Consider the following 6,000-nt stretch of genomic DNA (forward strand, 5'->3'; position numbering starts at 1 on the left):
GTAAAGTCACTATTCACTACTATATGTAAGGCAAATACAAATTACTGACTTATTCAGACAGCCTTTTCAACTTAGGTACTATGACTCAAATATTCTTTGCTTTCTCTTTAGTGATATCATCTGATCTATTCAGAAAAGAGCAGACCATATAGGTAAAATTTCCAAAAGCACAACTGATGCTCTTAAAGCTGTTTAACAAGTTCAGTGTTACAAGACTAGGACAGTAGAGTATATTAATTAAATATTAATATAAAACTTTTTTTATCAACACTTAATTTAAGATTTTTTTATTTATTTATGCATACAATAACTGGGGTGTAGGCCAGAGGCACAGGGAGTGAGGATTCACCAGAGACAAAGTGGAGAGCAGAGAGCAGAACAGGCAGATTTACAGCTGGCAAGACAGGAGAGGTCCGCTGTACCATGTGGGTTAGTACCTTGGCTGGGGATCGGAACTCAGAGGGCAGTGGCTGGCAATAGCTTGATAGCGCTGAGTCTTTAACCCCTTGCACTACCAGGGAGGCCCAATCAACACTTATAATTTATTTTTGCCTTTGCTGATTACCCCAGTCAAGAAGAAAATTACAGGCCTCCCTAGTAGTGCAAGAGGTTAAGCCTCAGTACTATCAAGCTTTCCCCAGCTACTGCAAGATAAGTTTGATCCCTAGGCCAGGGACCTACCCACATGGCGCAGCAAACCTCTCCTGACTGGCCCACTGCTCCCCTCAGCAGTGTATTTCAGTAGATCTGTCTGTTCTGCTCCCCATTCTGTCTCTGGTGAATCTTCTCACCCCACACCTCTGGCCTACATCCCAGGTCTTATTTGCATAAATAAATAAATCTTAAAAAAAAAGAAGAGGGTCTCCCTGGTGGCGCAGCGGTTGAGCGCAGGGTTGCGAGGCTGCCCGCAGCCTCCGCAGCGCCGGTTCGATCCCGGGCTGCTCCCTGGCCACCAGAGGAGGTCCCACATGGCGCGCAGACCTCTCCTGGCACCCACTGCTCCCCACAGCAGTGTGCTTCGGTTCTTCTGCCTGCTCTGCTCCCCATTCTGGCTCTGGTGAATTCTCTCACCCTCCCGCGCTTTTGACTGTACCCAGTGCATGTATAAATAAATAAATCTTTAAAAAAAGAAAATTACTTTAAATATTCATAAACAAAGAAAGCACCAACAAAGTATGAGAGATAAGCTGCCAGGCTGAGCTCTAGAAGAGCCCAAGAGGTCTGCACAGCTTGTAAAGTAAGAGCAAAAAAACAGAACCAGGTTAAACAAGGACAGAACACCCATCTCCTATGGTAAACATTAGTGACATCCACCACTCAACTGTCAAGATGGAAAAAAATCTTGCCAAGAAAAGCAGCTTTACTAACTTTCTTCTTCTGAATATGTCTTCTATTCATTTGGCTTACAATGAGCTAAGTAAGCTACAATGAAGAATGTGTTGGTGGCTTTTCTAAAGGAACGAAATGTGTTGTTTTGTTGGATCTGTCATACAGAAAATTTGGGAACCAGTAAAGTAGGGATATTTTTTTTTTTAATCAGCCCTATGTCTACCATCCAAAGATAAACTTCCTCTACTAGCCTTTATTCTTAATGTGCTGTAATTTAGCATCTTTTCTCAAGTAACCAGGAACCATGCATTTTCCATCATTTCAACTATCACTATAATTACTTCATAACTTACATGGCAAATACAGTATTGGTAAAGATTACCACTTTCTGATCACACTCGTGGACAATTTTTTATTCCTTAGAACCAACCTGCAAGGTAAATACCACACTCCATTTTACATTTTTTAAACTGGAGTTTAAAATCGACGATAAGGCCTCCTTGGTGGTGCAAGGGGTTAAGCGCTGCACTATGAAGCAATCCGCAGTCTCTGCAGCACAAGTCTGATCCTGGTGGGGGCCAGGGAGCAAACCACATGGCGAAGCAGACCTCTCCTGCTAGCCTGCTGCTCACCTCAGCAGTGTATTTTAGTCAGTTTGCCTGTTCTGTTCCCCGCTGTCTCTGGTGAATCCTCTTACCCACCCACCCACCCCCCACTGCATCTCTGGCCTATACCCCAGTTCTTGTATGCATAAATAAATTTTTAAAAATAAAAAAAATAAAATCGACAATAGAGGGGCCTGCATGGTAGCGTAAAGGATTAAGTCCCAGCACTATGAAGCTATCTGCAGCCACTGCAGATAGTCAATCCCTGGCCACATGGCACAGCAGACCTCTCCTATCTCGTTCTCGCAGGCTGCACCCCTCAGCAGTGTATTTCAGTTAATCCTCCTGTTCTGCTCCCCTGTTCTGGTGAATCCTTTCACACCCCACCCCACTTTCACACCTCTGGCCTACACCCCAGCTTTTGTATGCATAAATAAATAAATCTTTATAAAAATAAAAAAGTAGCTTTATAAAAAAATAAAATAGACAATAGAGAAACACCACTTTAACCATGTGACTAAATTAATCACCAGCATACAGAAAAGACTGAAGCCCTCTACATGATGATATAATACACTAAAAACAGACCTCACAGGCCTCCCTGGTGGCGCAAGGGGTTAAGACACAACCTATGAAGCTGTCGGCAGCCACTGCATCATGAGTTTGATCCCTGGCCAGGGAGATAGCCACATGGCACAGCAGACCTCTCCTGATTCGCCCACTGCTCCCCTCAGCAGTGTATTTCAGTCAATTTGCCTGTTCTGTACCCCACTCTGTCTCTGGTGAATCCTCTCACCCCCCACACTTCTGGCCTGTACCCCAGTTCTTGTATGCATAAATAAATAAATCTTTAAAAAAAAGACCATATGTCTGTGATTTTTTTGGCCAAAAATGAGTAACAGGGCCTTCCTGGTGGCACAAGAGGTTAAGTACAGCACTGTGAAGCTGTCCACAGTCTCTGTGGCACAGAGTTTGATCCCCTGCCCTATCAGGGAGCAACCTACATGGTGGGAGCAACCCACACTCTCCTGTCTCGCCCGCTGCTCCCCTCAACAGTGTGTTTCAGTCAATCTACCTGTTCTGTTCCCCACTCTGTAACTGGTGAATCCTCTTACCACACCCCGCCCCCTGCACCTCTGGCCTGTACCCCAGTTCTTGTATGCATAAATTTAAAAATTTTTTTTTCAAAAATGCATATCATGAGGAAATACTAGATAAGCTGAAATTGGGAGATATTCTACAAAACACCTGGTTTACTTTCAAATACATCATGTCCTAATGTTATATGGCAGAAAGGATACTTAAGACACCAGGGCTAACAAGAAGCAGGTTTATTGCACCGGTGTTGACTCAGCAGATTCACATCCAAAGGCCGAGCCTCATTTGTAGGAAGTAAGGGGCTTATATACACTTTCAGTTTCTAGGAGGTTCCAGGTGGTTTTGCATTCACAGCTGTACATGGTCAGCTATGACCTGGCCACATACTAAGAGATGAGTTGCATAGCTGCATACCAAGTAGTGAGTAAAGGGTAAGTAGTCATGGACCTCCCCCTTGCCCCCGTCCCCACCAGGTCCATTCTGCTTCATGGCAGCACATGGTCTAACATGAAGCAAGATTCATACCAGAAAGTAAGTTATATACCAGGAACTGAGCAAAAGGTTGTTAGTAAGACCCCAGGCTGCTTATCTCAGGCTAGCATGCTTCAATAATACAGAGAAAGTCCCACATTAAAGAAGCCTAAGAGAATTGACACCTGTATACAAAGTATGATCATGGACTTAATAAGTTTCCAAAAAGCACATTATTAGCACAATCAGGGAAATAGAAACATTATCAGTAGATTACATAATTATTTGATTCTCAATAATTTTTTAAAACAGTACCATGTACATAATGATTTGATTCTCGGATTTTTTAACTATACTATGATTATATAAAAGGTCATTGTTCATGGGCCTCCCCTGTGGCGCAGCGGTTGAGCGCTGGGTTGCGGAGCTGCCCGCAGCCTCTGCAGCACCAGTTCGATCCCCGGCTGCTCCCCGGCCACCAGAGGAGGGTCCCGCATGGCGCGCAGACCTCTCTTGCAGCGCCCGCTGCTCCCCTCAGCAGTGTCCTTCGGTCCTTCTGCCTGCTCTGCTCCCCACTCTGGCTCTGGTGAATTCTTTCACCCTCCCGCGCTTCTGACTGTACCCAGTGCTTGTATAAATAAACAAATAAACAAACAAATAAATAAATAACTCTTAAAAAAAAAAAAAAAAAAGGTCATTGTTCATTGTCTTCTTTCTTACATAGTGCTACCTTAAAAGGAAATCTCAGAACCCCTTTAACCAATGGAGATTTAGAATATGGGAAGTCCCTCAGGGGAAGCCGTCCCTAACCCCAATGTAAGGGTGCCTCCATAAGAAATTCCCAGAATGGGGCCTCCCCAGTGGCGCAGCGGTTGAGTGCTGGGTTGTGAAGCTGCCCGCAGCCTCTGCAGCGCTGGTTCAATCCCTGGCTGCTCCCCGGCCACCACCGGAGGAGGGTCCCGCATGGTGCGCAGACCTCTCCTGCCGTCCCCTGCTCCCCTCAGCAGTGTGCTTCAGTCCTTCTGCCTGCTCTGCTCCCCTCTCTGGCTCTGGTGAATTCTCTCACCCTCCTGCGCTTCTGACTGTACCCAGTGCTTGTATGAATAAATAAATAAATCTTTAAAAAAAAAAAAAAAAAAAAAAAAAAAAGAAATTCCCAGAATGGAATTAAAGGATAAACGAAAATAAACAATTTCTCAAAAACATAATGCTGCTTCTATGAGAAATTTTCACAATACTTTTATTTTAAAAAATTAAGAATATAAGGATCTAGGATTCCTCCCCAGAATTCAGTGGACAACTTTTTCTTCTAATTAGAGAAAATAAATCATCCCTAAAGTACCCATTGAGAAACTACTAGTGACAACCTTTGGGAAGAAAGGAATCCTCCCCTCCTCCAGCCTGAGCATCTTTGACTCACTAGAATAATCAACCCAAGGGATTTTTGGAAGGAAGATGGAGACAGCCTACATGCTCCTCCTTCAAAAATCTTTATTGATTTGATTTAAAAGTGTCCTTAATTTTTATTTATTTGATTAGCAGAGTTGTGCCTACAATTAGTCAAAACTTTTTTTTTCCTTGATAAGAGGCTATTCACAGTAAGTCATTTTCTGAAGCATCCATCTATAGAGGGAGGGTGAATCTAAAAGTTCCAGTGTTTTCCATTATCAGAATCTTTGGTGATCAGTGGAATAAACACCTATCAAGGTAAATGTAGTCAAGAACAAGTACTGGATAAGAGTTTTATGTCTGTTAATAGCAGCAAAATATAAGGCTAACCCTATATTGAAAAAATGTGACTCAATAATTAAATACATTCCATTCTCAGTGTCGCTGAACATCAGCAGTCAGTTGGATATGCATAATTATAAAGCATCTGTAATTAGAAATTAAAATATATTCAAACCATTAATCCGAAATTAGGATGTAACAGTCTTACTTCCACACTGCCTCTGTAAAAAAGTTTACCAATCTAGTAAATAAGTAAAGTACTCAATTTTATACCAGGTACTTGCATAACATTTTACTAGGATTATCTTACTTCACTTAAACAAATTCAGGAGGGACATTAAATATATTTATAATATAAACAAACATTAATTCATATAAATGAATCATGTAAATTAAAAGCCATCTTATAAGTCTCCTATAATTCAGATGTTTCTCTACCTTAGAGTATTATTTCTCCACATATTTTAGATTTTGAAATTACATTTCAGGATCATATCGAGATTTATAAGAAAAGGAGATGGCCCAGCAGGTTGAGCTCAGCACTGTGATGCTGCCCGGAGCCTCTGCAGCGCAGGTTCGATTCCTGGCCAGCCAGGGAGATTCCCACAGGGCACAGTAGACCTCTCCTGTCTTGCCCACTGCTCCCCTCAGCAGTGTATTTCAGTCAGTCTGCCTGTTCTGCTCCCTGTTCTGTCTCTGGTGAATCCTCTTGCCCTCCCGCACCTCTGGCCTGTACCCTAGTTCGTGTATAAATAAATTTAGGGGG

At 42.8% G+C, this 6,000-nt stretch overlaps 1 protein-coding gene across 5 annotated transcripts in view; it reads right to left on the minus strand.

Moving 5' to 3' along the window:
* Nucleotides 1-6,000, minus strand: part of UBAP2 (ubiquitin associated protein 2) — an 84,979-nt gene that overhangs the window by 59,023 nt on the left and 19,956 nt on the right. The window lies entirely within an intron of this gene.

The sequence above is a fragment of the Talpa occidentalis genome, unplaced genomic scaffold (genome assembly GCF_014898055.3).
Source record: "Talpa occidentalis isolate TD23 unplaced genomic scaffold, MPIMG_talOcc4v2.1 talOcc4.7, whole genome shotgun sequence".
NCBI lineage: Eukaryota > Metazoa > Chordata > Mammalia > Eulipotyphla > Talpidae > Talpa > Talpa occidentalis.